This window comes from Pteronotus mesoamericanus, unplaced genomic scaffold (assembly GCF_021234165.1).
Source record: "Pteronotus mesoamericanus isolate MK-2021 breed Mesoamerican mustached bat unplaced genomic scaffold, CSHL_Meso_final contig_26, whole genome shotgun sequence".
Lineage (NCBI taxonomy): Eukaryota > Metazoa > Chordata > Mammalia > Chiroptera > Mormoopidae > Pteronotus > Pteronotus mesoamericanus.
Window position 1 is genome coordinate 8,929,630 of NW_026555109.1, and position 20,656 is coordinate 8,950,285.

Consider the following 20,656-nt stretch of genomic DNA (forward strand, 5'->3'; position numbering starts at 1 on the left):
GCCCAAGGCCAGCATGAGGGCACCAGCTTGGAACTTGGTAAAAATACAAAGCCTATGGCCCCACCTCAGACCTACTGATCTATAGATAACAAGATTTATATGACATGGAAACTTGAGAAGCACTGCCCTGCAGTGGTTGTATCCATTATTCAGGACAGCACCAACCAGTTAGACCCTCTATTGCATCCAGATAGTTTATTTAGCAATTCTAGCATTAGTCAATTTAAACACACTTGAATGTATGAAACTCTTATTGAGTTCCTACTCCATGTCTGGTATCTTATTTACCGCCAGAGATACAAATAAAATACTCTTGGGCCTTTGTCTCAGAGTTCACAGATTTATATATACACATATACTGGCATGAGTTTTATAACTCTACATGATCAAACTGAGTTTGACACTTTTCTTAATGTTATGGTACTATTACATAATGTTCACATATTTATGTGGCCACATCCATTTTATACTCATTTTTTGTCTTAATGTATCTCTCTGTTGGGTAGGAATCATAACTCCTTCAAATGATACAAAATATATGTTTTTACTGTTTCACTGTCATATCACATTCAAGAAATTTAAGATCTTTAACAATAACCTAAACGCTGGTTACCTTCTACATTTTTAGCTTGGAACAGACAACACAATGTTCCACTGTATCTGCTGGGCTGCCACTGATCTATTTGGCCTTTGAGTTGATTTCATGATGACTAGCTCAGGATAATTTTGAAAGGGGTCAGTAATATTCCTATTATAAATTCTACTATGACTATAAAGTGCCTTTTTGCCTATACTAGAATAAAATTCACAATACACCATCCTTACATATATACTACTCTTAAAAACTTGTATGGTATTTATGCTCTACTTAGAAACATAGTGGCTACAATAGTTACAAATCCTGAAAGACACTTGTGCATTACCTCAGACTCAGATCATATGAGTGCTACCCCTAATTTGGATGGTGAATGGCTTTTGGTAAAATTTTGAACCAACAAATGCAAATATACCTCTAGTTGGACAATATTTTCATTCCTAGAAGATCCACTATTCATAATACAAAAATACAAAACATAAAACAGACTTAAGTTCTAGGCTCAGATCATTTTAAGCATTATTTTTTAGACCTGAAAGATTAATCTGTTAAAATATTAGAAATTTGTGCAAAGCTCAGTATAATTTTTGTTCTATAGTAGGGACCTGATCTTTGCAAGATAGCTAACATACTTAGCCTCTATCTGATAATTATTATGGGCTCCAGTTCATTGTGAGGACAAAAAAAAAGAAATGCCCCCATAAATTTCCCTAGAAGAGAAATTCCCCAGGAGGCAGTTCTGCCCCACTAAGACCACTGCTTTAAACAGGTTTCCTGGGGAAGATCCAACTTTGGTCCCATGTTGCCTTTTGAAAGAAGGCAACTGTCCCTGTGCCTGGAACATTGTTAGTGGACATTTACCTCCATCTCTTCAGTATTTTCAGCTCTCCAAATACACTAGTGTGACCCTACCACCTAGCAAAGGCAGATTATTATTTAGAAAATTTTCAAGCTAATGGAAGCCATGTTAGTGGTTTAAATCCACCATGGTTGGAATATTTATACAATAGAAATTGGCAAATGCTATAATTCAGGGCTCTTTTGTGGGGAGAAAAGGAGAAGTTGGTAAATATTTAACAGCACATCCCTGATTTTATATGAAGGACCTTTGGCAACTTCCTCTTGTTCTCAATTTGCACACTCAAGTTCCCTTTGTTGTAGCAGATACATTTATACTCTTTTGACTAATACTATTGAGTGATATTATTCCCAAAGAATTTATGTTTTTTCAATACATTGTCAGAAAGTACCAGATACCTACCTGACCTTCATGACTGAAAAACTTACCCCTAATTTCAAGGTACCAAAATTGCCTGTTTCTCACTTCTTTTGAAGGCACTGATTAAAGTCTACTTGTAGCCAAAAAAAAAAAAAAATAACACAGATACACACACTCAGCTCCAAGCACAAAAAGTCTAGGATAATTTCTCTATCATGTTCAGCTCTGCAGCCCAGGTTCAAACTCCCTGTGTTGTCAGGATGAGGTCACATGCTGATGTGGCTGCTCAGGGTGGAACTTTGAACCCAAAGAGCTAGTATTACCAAGACTATAAGTTTGGCTCAGGAATATTGAGGAAACTCCACCTGGGCTTTTGCCCAGAAATCAGCATGCTGAAAATGGTGAGCCTAGAACACACCTGACTCTTACCTTGAACATTGGAATTCCCATGATGGAGGGTGGCAGTAAGGCCCCTCCTAGGGGTGAGGTAGGCAGTAAAATGGACAAGTAAGAAAAGGAACAGGAGAAGGAGACAGGTTGGCTACCACATGGGGACCACATCTACCAAACTGTCTGTGGGCTTCTCCTTTTTGGAAGGCCTCCAGAAATAATCAAGTTACTTAAACACACACACACACACACACACACACACACACACACACACACACACACAATCTAAGCTAGGTGAAAGTTCTTAATTTAGCAGACATTTGGATTCCTTCCCCTTCAATTTTGAACACCCCTTACTGGGACTATTTTGATATTTAGCTCTGACTTGGTAAGTTACTATTAAACTAGTGCTTCCCTCATATTAATGTATGTAATTGCTTCTTGGATATAATCTCTTGGAGATTCATCTCTTGGAGCACTTAATTTAAATGTAGATTCCCAAGCAAGCCCTAACCCCGGGATTGCCATGCTTAAGGCTGACTGGGATCTACAGACTGCATTTTTAGCAAACAACTCTCAGAAGATGGCAGAGGACTGAGTGGGAGTCATGCTGACCTCTTCCCAAAACCAAACTGGAATTGTAACTAAATAGTGGAGAAATCACCTGGAAAACAATGGAACGATAGAGGGAGAGGAGCCTTGGAGCCGTGGACAGACAGTGGAATCAACTTTCACACATCCTAACGGGTGAGAAGTGTGGTGGAGGCTCTAGAAGGTGGGCTGGGGGCCCACAGGCACTAGCACCAGAGGGACATTGAAATGGCCAGCTGGATCCCCCTGAGAAGAACAAGGTCTGAACCATAAACAGAGACCCCTAAACTACAGCATCTGAAACCAGAAAAACACACAGACAAAATGCAACTGCGAAAAGCTTAGGGGCGCTCTCTGCCAAAGACAGGTGGCTGGAGATACAAAGAGACATTTAAAGGGCCAACGCAAAAATTTGCAGTGGCAGCCGCCTTCCTTGATCTCTGGGTAGAGGCCGCAGCAGAGTGGGCTAGTGCCTGAGGAAAGATTGGTGAGGAAAACTTTGTGAAGAGAACTGAGACAGTGGCCAGCAGAGCCCTGGTGATAACTCACCTCCCACTCTGCAGCTACCACCTTGCCTAAGCATAAGGGAATCAATTAACCTGCCTTCTGCACGCTGTGCCCAGAGCGTGTACGCACATGGGCTGGAGTGCTGAGTGCAGAGTGGCCGGAAGAAATAGAGGATCCCTGGCCAAAGGGGACACAGAGCTGCCCAGAGACCTTTGAGGGGAGACTGGAAATAGAGGCGTTGGGGAAAGAATTGGCGGGCTAACCGGGGATTCCCCGACCTAACTCCTTCCCCACTCTGTACTCTCCATTTTGCACACGCAGACCACTCCCCAAAGAGGCAGCAGCAGGAAAGGAACTAGTAGCCCTGCCCTCAGGACAGTCTGGCCTGGACAGGAGCTGTATGCTGGACTTGGTGCTGAGTGCAGAGCTGCCTGCAGAGATAGTAGACCCCCAGCGAAAGGGGACACAGAGATGCCTAGAGACTCTTGAGGAGATACTGGAGGCAGAGGCATTGGGGAGAGAACTGAGGGAGTCACCACGGGGGATCCCGGTGCTGACTTCTTCCCCAGTCCATGTTCTCCATCTTGCTCAGGCAGACCACTCCCCTGAATGACAGCAGCCTATAAGGACAAGATAGTCCCGACATCAGGAGACACTGCTCTGCCCTGTGGTGCCTAAGCCTGACAGATGAGGACAGAGTGACTAGATTAACAATCGCAAGAGAGAGACACACACAGTAAATTCCTGGAAGGCTCAAACAAATGGCCCAAGGTCAACAGGGTCAACAACTGACATCATCAGAGGCAAACCCAGAAAGAAAAGAAAAGAAAAATAAGTAAATAAAAAGACAGGCCTACTACCACAGAAGTTTAATCCACAAAGTCAGGAAATCAAGATGGATCAATTGAAGCAGAAGCAAAAAAAAAAAAAAAGACTCGCAAATAATGGGAAGGAGAAGTTCCCCCCAAATGAGGGGAAAGGAGAAATCCCTACAGAGAGAGCTAAGTGAAATAGAGGCAAGTGAACTATCGGATATTGAATTCAAAACAATGCCTCTAAGGAAGCTCAATGAGCTCAGCCAGCTCAAAGAGAACTATGAGAAACTGCAGAAAAACTATCAGGATCTTATGGTAAACTGTATCAACCTGGAAAAGGATATAAAAAATATCAAGAAGACACAAGAGGAAAACAAGAATACCATTTCTGAATTGAAGAACACAGTAGAAGCAATCAAAAGCTGGCTAGATGAAGCCGAGGATCGAATCAGTAAGATGGAGGATAAGGTAGAAAAAGCTCCCAGAAAGAACAAGAAATGGAAAAAAGACTCAAAAAGAACAAAAAGACATTTAGGGAAATGCAAGACAACCTGAAACGCAATAATATCCGTATAATAGGGATACCAGAAGAAGAAGAGGAGGAGCAAGTGATAGAGAACATCCTTGAAAAAGTAATGATGGAAAATTTCCCCAATTTGAGGAGAGAAAGGGTCTCATGGATCCAGAAAGCACAGAGGACCCCAATCAAGAGGGATGCAAGGAGGTCCCCTCCAAGACACATCATCATTAAAATGGCAACTATCAAAGACAAACAGAGAATATTAAAGGAAGCAAGGGAGGAAGAAGTAGTAACATACAAGGGAGCCCCAATACAGCTGGCAGCTGACTTTTCAACTGAAACACTACAAGCCAGAAGGGAATGGCAAGAAATATTCCAAGTAAAGAAAAGCAAAGGCCTGCAATCAAGGCTGCTCGACCCAGCAAGGCTCTCAATTAAAATAGAAGAAGAAATAAGGAGTTTCCCAGACAAAAGAAGGCTAAAAGAATAAATCTCCACCAAACCAGCACTCCAACATATGCTAACAGGACTGGTTTAAGAAGAGGAAGAAAAAGATGGAGAAAGAGAAAAATACAGGTACAAAGAGAAAAAATGAATAAGTTTCTATCAGTAATAACTCTCAATGTAAATGGAATAAATGTTCCAATCAAAAGACACAGGGTAGCTGAATGGGTAAGAAAACATAACCCACACATATGCTGCTTACAAGAGACCCACCTCAGAGCAAAAGACCTACACAGATTGAAAGAAAAGGGATGGAAAAAAATATTCCAAGCAACTGGGCAAGAAAAGAAAGCAGGGATAGCAATACGTATATCAGACAATATAGATTTCAAAACAAAGGCCATAAAAAGAGACCCAGAGGGACACTTTAAAATACTTGAAGGAAGAATCTATTAAGAAGACATAAACATTTTAAACTTATATACTTTCAACATAGGAGCATCCAAATATATAAGGAAAATCTTGGAAGACATCAGAAAAGATATAGACAGCAACACACTGATAGTAGCAGATTTTAACACCCCACTGTCAAAAATGGACAGATCTTCCAAACAGAACATCAACAAGGATATTGTGGAGCTAAATGACACATTAAATCAAATGGACTTAACTGACATATAGAACCTTACATCCCAAAGAAGAAAAATACACAGTCTTTTCAAATGTGCATGGAACCTTTTCAAAGATGTACCACATGATAGGACACAAAACAAGCCTCAGCAAATTCAGGAAAATTGAAATAATACCAAACTTTTTCTTCAACCACAAGGGCAAGAAACTGGTAATCAACCTCAAAGAGAAACTTCAAAAACTTGCAAACTCATGGAGACTGAACAGTACACTATTAAACAATGAATGGGTCAATAATGAGATATGAGAAGAAATCAAAAAATTTCTGGAAACAAATGAAAATGAACAGACAACAGTCCAAAACCTATGGGACACAGCAAAGGCAGTCCTGAGAGGGAAGTTCATAGCAAAACAGGCTTACCTAAAAAAGGTAGAAACATTTCAAATAAAAGACCTAACCCTACAACTTTAAGAACTGGAGAAACAACAACAAATAAATCCCAGAGCAAGTAGAAGGAAGGAAAAAATCAAGATCAGAGCAGAACTGAATGACATAGAGACCATAACAACAATTCAAAGGCTCAACAATCCAGAAGCTCATTCTTTGAAAAGATAAATAAAACTGACAAGCCTTTACGGAGACTCATCAAGAAAAAAAGGGAGAGGACCCAAATTAATAATATCAGAAATGAAAGGAGAAATAGCAACTGATACCAGAGAAATACAAAGGATTGTAGGAAATTAATATGAACAATTATATGCCAAGAAATTTGAAAACCGTGATGAAATGGACAAATTTTTAGAAAGGTATAATCTTCCAACACTGAAGGAGGAAGAAAGAGAAAGCTTGAACAGACCGATAACAGCTGGGGAAATTGAAGCAGTAATCAAGAAACTCCCGGCACACAAAAGCCCTGGGCCCTGGGCCGGACAGTTTCACAGGAGAATTTTACAAAACATTTAAGGAAGAGCTAACCCCTGTCCTTCTCAGACTATTGCAAAAAATCCAAGAGGACGGAAGACTCCCAGACTCTTTCCATGAGGCCAACATCACCCTAATCCCAAAACCAGATAAAGACCCTACGAGGAATGAAAACTACAGGCCAATTTTGCTGATGAATGTAGATGCTAAAATCCCCAACAATATATTGGCAAACCACATCCAGCAATACATTAAAAAGATTATCCACCACGATCAAGTGGGATTCATCCCAGGCATGCAGGGATGGTTCAATATATGCAAATCAATAAACGTAATACGTCACATAAACAAAAGGAAAGAAAAAAACCACATGATCATCTCGATAGATGCAGAAAAAGCATTCGATAAGATATAACACCCATTTATGAACAAAACCCTCAGCAAAATGGAAATAAATGGGGCATTTCTCAACGTAATAAAGGCCATATGTGAAAAACCTATAACCAACATCAGACTCAACGAGCAAAAACTAAAAGCTTTCCCACTCAGATCGGGAACACGAGAAAGATGTCTGCTTTCCCCACTTCTATTCAACATAGTATTGGAAGTTCTAGACACTGCAGTCAGGCAATAAAAAGAAATAAAAGGCATCCAAATAAGAAAGGAGGAAGGAAAACTATCATTGTTTTCAGATGAAATGATAGTGTACATAGAAAACCCCATAGACTACCAAAAATCTACTAAACCTGATAAGTGAATTTGGCAAAACAGTAGGATACAAAGTCAACATTCAGAAATCAAAAGCATTTTTGTACACCAGCAATGAAATAGAAGAAGAAACCAGGAAAAAAAAACCCCAGACATTCATTATAGCAACAAGAAAAATAAAGTACCTGGGAATAAGTTTAACCAAGGAGTAAAGGACCAGTACACAGAAAACTATACAACATTGAAGAAAGAAATTAAGGAAGACACAAATAAGTGGAAGCATATACTGTGTTCATGGATTGGAAGAATTAATGTCATCAAAATGTCCATATAACCCAAAGCAATTTATAGATTCAACACAATCCCTATTAAGATACCAATGATGTATTTCACAGAAATAGAACAGACATTTCAAAAATTTATATGGAACCATAAACAACCCCAAAGAGCTGCAGCAATTTTGAGAAAGAAACACAAAGTAGGAGGGATCACAATACCGGACATCAAAATATATTACAAAGCCGCTATACTCAAAACAATCTGGTACTGGCACAAGAATAGACCCATAGAGCAGTGGGAAAAAAATAGAAAGCCCAGAAATGAGCCAATGTCTATTGGGGCAACTAATATTTCACAAAGGGTGCAGAAGCATAAAGTAGAATAAAAACAGCCTCTTCAACCAATAGTGTTGGGAAAGCTGGACAGCTACATGCAAAGAATTGAAATTTGATCATCAGCTGACACCATACACAAAAATAAACTCAACATGAATAAAAAATATGTCGCAACATCATAAAAGTCCTAGAGGAGAACCTTGGCCGGAAACTCTCAGATATACCATGAAGCCGATATGTCTCCTAAAGCAAGGGACATAAAGGAAAGAATAAACAAGTGGGACTCATCAAAATAAGAAGCTTCTGCACAGCTAAAGAAAACATCAGCAAAATGAAAAGGGACCCAACCGTATGGGAAAATATATTTACTAATGATACATCAGAAAGAGGTTTGATCTCCAAAATATATAGAGAACTCAACTCCACTCCAAGAAGACAAACTATCCATTCAAAAAATGGTGAAGGATCTGGGCAGACACTTTTCCAAGGAAGAGATACAGAGAGCCCAGAGATATTTGGAAGGATGCTCAGCATCACTAGCCATCAGAAAAATGCTGATTAAAACCACCGTGAGATACCACATCACACCAGTCAGAATGACCATCATAAAGAGATCAACAAACAGCAGGTGCTGGCGAGCCTGTGGAGAAAAGAGAACCATAGTACACTGTTGGTGGGAATGCAGACTGGTGCAGCCACTGTGGAAAGCAGTGTGGAATTTCCTCAAAAAGCTGAAAATGGAACTGCCTTTTGATCTAGTGATTCCCCTGCTGGGACTATACCCTAAGAATCCCAAAATGCCAATTCAAAAGAACCTATGCACCCCAATGTTCATAGCAGCACAATTGACAATAGCCAAGTGTTGGAAGCAGCCTAAATGCCTATCAGTAGTTGATTGGATCAAAAAACTATGGTACATTTACACAATGGAATACTACGCAACAGAAAGAAAAAAAGAACTACAACACTCACGACAGCATGGATGGAACTAGAGAGCATTATGCTAAGCAAAATAAACCAGAGGGCGAAAGACAAATGCCATATGACCTCACCTATAAGTGGAACCTAACCAACAAAACAACGATGCAAGGAAAATAAGACCAGCAACACTGAAAGAAAAAAGAAACCAACAGAGACAAGAGGGAAAGAGGGAAGGGTGGGCAGGGAAAAGAAGGGAAGGGTCAAGTCAAGGAACATACAGCAAGGACTCACGGACAAATTCAAAGTGGGAAAGGATTGATTGAGGGAGAGAGGGGAGGGGGGCAGGAGAGAGTGGTAGGGGGTAAGCAGAGACAAATGTATTTGGAAAAATAATTAATTAATTTAAAAAAAAAACACCTCTCTAATGTGAATAGTTTCAAATATCTGGGTAACCCTTTGCTTTTATTTCTGAGGAAAAAAAAATAAAGAAGTTGCTTCTATTCATAAAGAAATTTGCCTTCGCATGATACAATCAGGTGTGTACATTAATTCTGACAAAAATAGAATTTATATACCCCCCCACTTACTTTCTCACGTAGTTCTAAAGAATCTTCTTAAAGAATATACTTTTATATTGATGAAATCAGATTTTAAGGGTTTAAAATTTTGTAAAAAGAGATATCAGATACAAGGGGGACCACCATGAAACAAAATGCTATAAATTATTTTCATTTTAATCAATAAACCAACAGATCCATTATAGCTCATAAGGAATATAATAATGAGCTAAAAATTTCACTATTTTGAACAGCATATTAGCTCAGGTGAATAAAATGTGAAAAAGATGATGTAAACATGTGTTGCCATTCTACATTCTTTTCTCTGCAAAGCTCCACAAAACTCCACAAAACTGACCTTCAAATTCTGTCACCATGACAGTGACATAATCCAATGAAAATGTTAAAAAATGTTTTCTTTTTTAACCTAAAACTAAACAATAGTTTATTTATCTATTCATTCATTCATTTACCCTCTGAACTGAGTAGATCAGTTCTGACATGTTTCAAACCAAGTAATAGCATATTTGGAATAACAATGCACTGTGTTCATTATTGAACTTGCAATACAGAACAAAACACATCAATGTCATGTAAGTTTATTGGTCTTGTACCAAAACAAACAAACAAATGAAGATTTCCAATATCAGATTTCTGAGTTCTCGATTCTCACTTCTGCTTTTTCACGTCCCTGAATCTAGTTATTTCCAAGAAGAAACTAAGATCTTTTCAACTTTACTTATTTTAGGCAGATGGATTTTTCATTTATTTAAGTGTTTGAATGAGCCATATCCTTGATCAAATGAACAGTTAAATGAAGGGTGTAGTATGTGATACATGATAGGATTTCAAAGAACAGGAGGCCCTCACCCCAACTGCAATATCAGTTGGTTATTAAGTCATCAAGATGATTACCAGGGATATAAATTTAAGTGACATTTTATGTCATTTATGGCTTGAATTTCAATATTTCTGTTATACTTTCATTGTAATACCAAAATTGCACTACAGAGTCCCACTAGAATCATACTTTGTGACTGCCTAAAAATAAATAAATAAATAAGACTATACAAGTGACGCCTAACATGAATGTTTATATTGAAAGTAGTTATAATTAACAAAAATGGCCAAACTGACTATTTTTATGATTATTGATGAACTTCCTAAACAGTATTAAAATCATTTAAATAAAGTTATTGATCTAAATACTAATTTTTTCTTTCTAAATCAAAAACATAATGTGGAATTAAGCACTCCCAAACAACACCTTTAACTCATGTATTCTAAAAGAATGATGCATACCGTTACAATTTACATGCCAATAATGAACATTTTTCTTGAGAAAAATTCCTTGTAAATACAAGTAGCATCATAAAAATTTGACATTTTCATGGATTATTTTCCCTTTTTATAACATCCCATCGCAAGGGAAAATTGCAGAAATAGAAAAGCAAAAAGAAAAATTAACAAAGAAGGGAGATAACCTGCCAGGCTTCAAATTAATAAAAACAATAAAACATTTTCTTATACTAGCATACTATAGTAGCCCCATGTGGTATTTTTATGGGGGGGTAGCATTTTTCTCAGAGACATATTGTGATAATTTGCACAAAATTAACTTGACCATAATACAGGAAGTCTTTGTACATGTAAACTTTATTATTTTGCTAAAACTCTTATAGGTGGTGTTACATTTTTAAAGAAAAACTCTACAAATATTGTACACTGGGAATATACAAAGGTGGATAACCGTAGTCTCTACTTCCTACAAGCTCACTGTCTAGTGAAGGGCAGAGAGATGTTCATATACTAGCAATGACACAGGAAGATAAAAGAAGGGGCTTCAATAGAGAGAAAGATAATGTTTCTGGAAATAATTAGTTCTGCCTTCTGGCAGAAGAAACCATTGTATTTGAATGAACCATAAAAGGGAAAGGAGGATCTCACCAGGTGATGATGCATGAAGAGGACTTTTTAGTCAAAGGAAACACAATGAGAAAAGGCCCAGCAGAATGGGCTGATTTGTATAAGTTAGGATATAAAAGTGTAAATGATGAGGAGAGGGATCTGAGAATCTGATGGCAACAGGTGATAGTAATCCTTAAAGCTGCATTTAGAGGTTTGAAATTTATTTTGTACATTCAAAGAACACACTGTCTGTGGAACAATGATAAGTTTTATGGATAAAATAAGTAAAGCAGATCAGTTTCCTGGGATGAAGCAAGTGTTGAGCCAAGATTTAGGATGAGGTGTAGGATAGGAGGGGATGGCATGGGATAGTCAAGGATGTCATAAGAATTAAGGAAAGACAGAGCTCAGGGTGACATCAGGATGTCTGTTGAAAACTACCCTTGATAATAAAAGGAAGGAAGGCAGGGAGGGAGGGAGGGAGCAAAGGAAGGAGGGAAGATTATTTGGTATTAAACCTGTCCCTATGCCAAAAGAGGTGAATGAAGTTAGTCTTATCATATTATCAGTGTCAAGATAACTGCATTAAACTGACATCTACAACTTTAAAGAAAACAAGTCTTGCCAAAAAGTGTAGATTGAAATCAGTGTTCATCAAAGGTGGTGAAACCAAATAGGAAGTGTGGTAGTAAGAAAAGGAAGAGAATATGTAATATATTTTGCAGGTGGTCTTGTTCAATGTAGTGACTGATGATGAATGTGAGAGGAGAATGAGGAGTCAAAGGTGACTTTGCAGTTCCTAGACATGGTGACCAGGTACATAGGTAATCATGTAGCAAAAACCCAATTCCAACTAGTAACCAGTTTAACCAAGAGATTATATATAGGGGAGATACCTATAAACATTAGCACACCTTCTGAAAAAATATTTCATTTCCCTAGATGGAAGTCCCAAAATTTGCAATGTTTCTTCTTACATGTATGTCTTCTCTGTTCTCTGGATGGGGACCCATGTCATTGACATGATCTACTGGATGCTGATGGTCTTGCCCTCACACATTTATAGCTTTACCACCTGTTCCTCGCTCCGCATCATTCATCTTCTGTCAGTTTTTCAAAAATTCTTTTCTGAGTTTTCTGCCATGAACTCACCAGCACCACCTGAACATGAACTTCCCTCTAGCTCCCATTATGACAATTTCTCAGATAATCTTCTCTTGATTCCCACCTTCCCCACCTCTGCCAGACTCCTTGGAAATATATTTTCATAGAACTGCATTCCTTTTTTGGGAGCACCTTTTGCAATCACTACACATTCAACAGTTAGCATTAGACTAAACCTCAGAAGAAGAGGGTTGTGTCTATTTAGCAGGGTAATTTCCTCCCCAGTGTATGTATAATATGTAGTAGGTGCTCAATAAACCTTTAGAGTAAATATTGAATGAGTGAAAAAATAAATAACACAGAAGATGATTTCCTAACATAAGTTTAGCCTTGCCATTTGGGGGGAAAAAAACACTCCCCATCCAACTTCCTTCCACCATTATTAGACTAAGAAGCATCGGCTCCTTCGTGCCCTGATGGAAACTTGGCTGTCTTACAAGAGACACTTTGGGAGCTGTCAGTGGTGGCTGTCTTTGCTATCCAGAAGGAATAGTGCCAGCTTCAGGATGCCAGCTCTGATTAAACTCTTTTGATTTTGGGTTTCCCTGTGGTAAAGGAGGAAAGGAGTTTACTGGTTCATCCTATACCACTATGGAAAATGAAAATAAGTACAGTTTTTACTCGTTAGAGACCATGTCTATCAAATAGCACTTAGAACTCTCAGCTACTGTCTCATTATACCATAACAACACAGTTTCAAGAGAACCCATCACTCTTTTCTACTTCATTTGGCTCCTACCATGACCACAGAGCTTTTCAAAACTCTGACACTCTGGTTTCCAAAATTCTCTTGGAACTCCATCAGAGCCCTCCCCTCCCAGTGGTTCCAAGTCTCAGTTTGAAAATTAAGGCATGAAACACATGGAAATACAATGTTCCAATCCATCTAATTAATGCATTAAGTCCCTCATTTGCATAGTACAAATTTCCCTTTATGCTTTCAGTTGCTTGGCAATTGCTTGCCTCAGGAAAATATATTAGCAGTTAAAACACATCTTAACAATAAGAAAAATAGCAAAGACATCGGCCCTATTTCAAAAAACATATTTCAGGGAAAGAAAGGAAGATCCATCATGTAAGGGGATTTCAAATCTAAATGTAGTTGAATCAGCCAATTTAGAAAAATAATTTAACCACAGTAAGCAAAACAACATGTATTACTCTAGCAGGCAGGAGGGGCATCAATTAGTCTGCAGAGCAGATGCAACCAGGAAATCCAAGTAGCACCTCCCTAGAAGTGTCTTTGTTATAAAGGGTATAGAGAGACACAAAGTCCTTTCTGACTTTATAGGATAGGAGAATGAATAAATAGATCCGATTCCAGAGATACGGTATCCTAAGAGTGGTACTTGCATTAAAACCAAAATGCTTCCAAGTAAGGGTAAGATTTTGAACCAAACTTATAACAATGAACCAACAAAGCCCTATAAACCATACTAAATCATTGGAAAGAGGCAGATGGAGGGACAACTTTGATCCTAAATTAATCCCAGCTTGTGTCAAAACGCCATGTGCTCCCCAGGCTTCTAGAGAGGGGTGTGGCTAGGTAGAGGCTGGCTGCCTGTGCTCTTCCAGGACAGCAGACATTTGAATTCAAGAGCTGATGTCCATCCATGGCATCCTTCTTCCTCATAGTATGTGCAAAAGAGTTCCCCAGAAGACAGGCAGAAGGGACAGTGTGACCTTTTCCAATTCAGATTTAAAGCAGAAACAAAGGAGCAGTGTTAAGATGCAGGTGCCATGGCTCATGATAAAGAAAGTGTTATACAGCTCAGAGAAACCTAAAAAATACATTTCAAAAAAGCAGGTTTAAAAATGTTTGCTGAATATGGTGACAATCTACCTCAATGGATCTTACAGTTTTTCTCATAGTATCGAAATTCAAAAATACACTTCAACAAAATTGCTTTCTTGCAATGAAATTATAAGACCAAACTTTTTTGTTAAAGGAAAGGAGAAACATTGATGTTTGGAGAAACACTGATCAGTTGCCTCTCACACACCTGCAACTGGAGACCTGGCCACAACCCAGGCACGTGTCCTGACTGGGAATCGAACTGGCAGCCCTTCAGTTTGCTAGCTGGTGCTCAATCCACTGAGCCACACCCGCCAGGGAAGATCAAACTTTTTTAAATAGCACATTAAAATATGCAGAAAAATTTTGTAGATAAAATAACTTTTGATACTTTACAAGTGTTGAGAAGTAGAAATTTTGACTACTGTCAATTATAGGATGAGTAATGCCATGATTCAAAGAACTGAAACAATTTTCTGTCCAAGATACCAAAACAAGAAAGTTGCAGAGTTGTGACAAAAATCATATGCTATGATTTCAAATATAAGCTCAAGACAAGGAAAACATTAACACAAAAAATCCAATTTCATTAAGTGTAGAACCAGGCATACTTTTAGGCACATGATCTGATATGAAATATATGAAAATCAGTACAAAAGGGCACATTTTTCTGCAACATCATTAAAACTGGAATGGATATTTTCTCAGGATAACTTTCAGTAAATATCATATACAAATATTCATAAGACAAAGTAAATATAAGAAAATGAAAAGAAGTTATATTTCCCCAATTAGAAAAATACACCAAATTAAGCCAAACAACCATATCAAACTGAGGAGGTATTTGTTTGTCAGTTCCTGACTAGTCCCCCAACTTTGAAATTGTTCAATTCAGAGCCAAATATTCTGAGGATGCCTAATAAATTGTCATTTTCTTCACTGGAATAATAAGCAGTATAATGTAAGACGGCACATTTCTTGGGACTGCTATGATGAACAGCTCCCACTTCTAAAATCATTTGTTGAGCTAAAAATTTGTATAAAACCATACAAGGTTTATAGGTTTTAGCTTACACCTCACAGACTCTGATTTCGGAAATGTCTTCAACCTCATTCTGATTGTTCACATCTCATAGGTCACACCAAGTATTCTTAAGGAAGTCTCCCATTGCCTTCTCATTTCAACAATGATTTTAGAACTGTCTTAAATGTCTTCTAAAACACCAAAATTGTCTCATAACTGTCAACCCTACTTTCAGTCTTCCCTATGCTGTTCTTACACAAAGTTCTGATTTTCTTATTTCCTGATCAAATCCTTCAAATGCCTGGTGGAAAAATTGAACATGCTTAGCTTGCCACAGGGCATTCCTTATACCATACGGGCCAAACAAACGCTCCCTCCCCTTATGTGCCCATACTTCCCCAACTAAATGACTTGCCATCTCCCTTGCACATTTCATGTGTATCATCCTCCTTCTGTTACTCACATTTTTCCTGCTATGCTATTTGCACCCCACCCTCTACCCTCACCCCCCACAGATTCAAATGTCTGAGCTGGACTTCTCTTTGAAGGCCAAAAACAAATGCTTACTCCTTCATCAACCTTTCTCTGATTCTCCTTATTGTCTAGATCCCTGCCTACTATGAAGTTTCATAAAGTTTTATATCTTACTTTATGCACAGAACTATATGCTCAAGGCCAGGGAAGTGTACTTGCCTGCATACATATTCTTAACTCCCCTCACTAAACAAGCATAGACTTGCAAGTCAGCAGACCATTTGTAAATCCAGTGGTTTACTGGTAATTGCTTAACAATTACCTCTGTAGAGGAGAAAAATAGCCCTGATTTCTAGTGTTTGGCAATTTATGTGGTACAAATACCCCCATGAGGGCCAAGTTCAAGTAGCCAATATGATATCACTGAATGCAGAGCTTGGAAGAGATAAGCAAAAGGAGGATTTATATTATATAGATAAAGCAGATATAACTTCAGAAGCTGAGATTAAAGTAAAATGTAATAAATTAATTAGAAAGTGATGATGTTGAGTATTTTATATTTTAAAATGTATATAAGTTTGCATCATTTAAAATTTTATAATGCCTATATTTACCAATAATCTTCACATTTTCTGGAAATTTAAAAATCCCTTTTTGTGAGCTAGTACAGAAAAGCACCAAGCACAGAAATCCCTTTTCTACCCCTGAACAGTTTAGTGTGACCTTGAAGAAATTACTTGATTTCCAGAGCTTTAGTTTCTCATCTGAAATATAGTTATACAATATTAAGTTATTGAAAGGATGAAACGTTTGAGACCATGCCTCACAGATCTCAAAAAAATGGTAGTTCTCGCTGCAGTGTTTTAGGTCCCATTTTTGGAGGCCCCACTGATCTTAGCACAGTATTTCATTTGTAAGAGCTCAATATATTTTTCAGAATAAGTTAAATTGTACAAATTACAAATTTTATTCTATTTCTACACTTTTCTTAGTGTAGAATTTAGGGACAATAGGCAGAAAATAAATGCCAGCAGAATGCCTTCTTTTTAGTCTTAAGATAGACCACAACAGGGACACCTCACTACAGTCTAGGGGACGGCTATATTAAACTCAATAAAATTTGTTTATGGAACCAACGCGATGGTCCCAGAAAAGTTTCATTTTTCTAACAGGTGGTGTTTGAGTGTAGACTTTGATTTATGGTTTACTAATAAAAATCATGACAGAGTTTTACCTGGAGCCTGAATAAATATTTTATATTTAAAACAACTTCTTTGTAAATCTGTAGGATGCTTTATGTCCCAGTCATCAAAACACAAATGCTAAAGGAGTGTATGTTTGATTTCTCTTGATTTCTCTTTTCACAGGGCAAATTTTGACGTGTTAACACTTGCAAAATGTGAACAAGCTATTGTTGCTTATTGTCAAGTTCAGCCAAAAGTTTCTTGTTCTAGAATCTCAGAGCCACATGAAGAGTCTGTTGGTCCTTGCCTTTTGAAGTCACTCCAATTTCATAGCTTACAATCTTTTCCTTTATATTATCTTTGTTTATTTTATATCTGTTCCTTTAAGAGTGCTCAACAATTGCTCTAGCTCTAGCACCTTGCTTCATTGATTATTTCATATCTTCTCTCAAAGCTAATGCCTTCCAAGTCACACAACACATGCCACCACTCCATTCCACCCAGGGGAAGCTCTGTGGTATTTAACACCCTCTGTTCTGAGCCTCTTCTTTTGTCAGTCTTCTTTTATTAAAAATTTTATTATATGACTCAACTATTACCAGTTTACAAATGACTTGACTGTCCATTTCCCAAGTCTGCATCTTTTTACTCTCACATTTCCAGCTGTGGACTAGACTTTTCCAAATGCATCTTATAAAACATGCTCAAAATAGAATACAGCTGCTTCCCCTCCCCACCCCCCATGAAATGTTTTTAAAACTATTTCACTCTTTAGCTAATGGCATCATTAACTGCCCAGGAAATTGAAGTTAAAACCTGACAATCATCTTTGATGTATCCCTATGTTTCACAACTATGTCCAATCATACATAAAATTCTGACAAATTCATCTATGGAATGATACCCTTTCTCTCTTTCTACTCCATTTATATTTTCTCATAAATAAAGCTCTTCATCCTGTACCATCTGGATTATTTCAACGTGGTTTTCTATATTATAGAATTCTTCGTTCTTTTCCTCCTCCAATCTGTCCTACACACTGCTTTTAAAAACCATGTTCCTAAACAATAATATGATCATGTTACACAAATTCACAAAGCTTCGATGACTCCCTACCAAGTATGGAGTAAAGTACAAATGCCCAACCTGGCATTTAAATATTTATTTGGCCTCTACCTATCTTTCAAGTATTGTTCTCCATTATACTCCACTCCCCAGAACCACCTATATTTGCCATAATATTCCACTCCCTGACCCAAAATAGACCCCTGCTCTTCTCTTTTCATCCTCTATCAACTTATTTCCTTTGTCTGCAATGATTTTCTCCTTTTGTCATTCTCCCTCAGTTTATCTACTGAAAAACCAGCTTGAACCAGCTTCTCCCAGTTGGAATCAATCTTTTCTTCATGAATATTTAATGTTCCCATGGCACACTGAACTGAAGTCTACATGAATCTGTAGTCTTATCAATTTCAGCACCACCAAAGTGCTTTTCATGGATGAGATATTTAAGAATTTGATCAAGGACCTTGCTAAATGTTTAGTTCTATTGTGCCAACCCAGAATCACCTGTTTTTATTACACCCATAGCCATTCAAAGCAATAAAACCTGTACTTTCCATACTTTTTTTTGCAGACTTAGTCATTTTTACTGTACTTATTTCCTGGTCACATATATTTATTTTGTGGTCAGATGTTTTATGATAAATTAAGCAAACTTCAGGACTCAGCCATCCCAGTGCCTGAAATGACTCAAGACCCATGAAAAATTCACGAAACTTAAAGACCCTCACACCAGGGGAAGGACTTAAGTATATAGAAACATTTATATGTAACTTCAGAAGTTACATAGATACCTCCCCTTCCCTTGAAACCCACTGAAAGGACAACTGAGAGGTCACTGAACTTCAGTGAAGAATCCTTGAACAAGGAGGACATTTACAGTTATTAGAACTGTAAATGCAAATGAAATTCATAAAACCACTTAAAACTGATAATATTACTATAAAAAAATTAAGCAGTAAGCATGACTTAGAGATTTCCTGAAACATCAGGAACAGCATATCTCAACATTCTACTAGAAGTCTAGAAAATTCAGGAAGCAAATTTTCTTTTAAACATTATTTATTACAACATATGTAACATCTTAAACAAGTATTTATTTCAGTTTCTAACAATTTTTCTGAATTATTTGTAGGTAGTTAGTTCATATCTGCTAGTTCTAATTAGTTAATATTAATATTTACATTAATTGATCACTAAATGTAGGTAAAAATTTTTTTAGAGTTAACATATTAGAATGGTGCTTAAAACATTTGACCTTAGGCTAGTTTTTGAATCTGAGATATATACTTAAAAAGAATCATAACAACAAAAAAAACATTTAAAAATAATGTTGTGTTATATGACTAGTTATAATTTCATTAGCAAATTGTAAAGTAAAAGTTTAAAAATTAGTTATTATACTCTATCTAGCAAAAGCCTAAGAATCCTGCTAAAATCTCTTCTTTAAAATCATTTGTTTGTAAAATGTGTCCCTCAGTCTTCATTATTGTAGAACCTGAAGAGAGATATATTTTATATTTCCTTTATTCATTCATTATTTTACCCTTACTTTTGTTGACATAGTACTTGGTTCTAGGAACACAAAGTTTCAGAAGATAAGTTAATTATTATTTTCACAAAGCTTATTGTCTAATAGGTAATAGACAAACAATTATTTTTAAAGCACAGTAATTGTTTTAATATCATGAAAGGCCAACTTCTGGACTAGAATGCAATGTTAGGAAAGTGTTCTTACAGGAAGTGGTATCTAGGCTTTTTGGAGGAAGAATCAAAGTAGGTCAGTCATGCAGGAGTAGGAGTGGCTCCACTTGAAAGGTCAGCCATGAGAGAAGGATGTAATTTGAAAAAGGAAAAGAGAGATTCAATGGAACTATATCCATGTAGAAAGGGTGATAGGAAGGGATGCAATGGAAAAAATGGGAAAGAATCTGATCACAAACATCTCATTTTAAAGAACTTAGACATTTTTCTGGAGACAATGGGAGCCTTTGAAGTAATTTAACTAGGAAGTCATATGAGTTCATTTGTCATTTTAGAAAAATCACACTGACTTCAATGTAGAAAAGGGATCCTATAAGATGATCAGACAAGTTATCCCACTCCTAGAGTAGTGTCAGTGAGAGATGGTCATTGCCTGAAGTGCTTGGCCTTGTAACCAGGTGGCAAGGATAATTCTCTTAATTGCTGTAAACTCTAGTTCCAGTGGTTCTCAAAGCTGACCAAGAGAGTCAGCTAAAGGATCTGGAGAAATAGCCATGCTATGACCCTTGCATTACTTATTGGTGACTTATGTACTGATGAGTTTATATTGAAGAGATCACTAGCCCATCTTGGTTCGCTCTTGAACATTTCAACTTTAAATTCTAGTAGTCAATCTTACAATGAGAGATGTCACACAGCAGCCTACAAACAGTCATCTGGTAGCCTTTTCCAGGAAGAACCTCAAATTATCTATCTTTGCCTCTCACAATATCCTTAATAGGCTTATCCCATATGAGTCTCCCACAACAGTGTTTCTTGATCATTCTAATCAAACATAATCTCTCATTCCTTTAAGTTCTCATAGACCTTTGCACTGTATAATAACCTTTATTTGATTATTATATAGT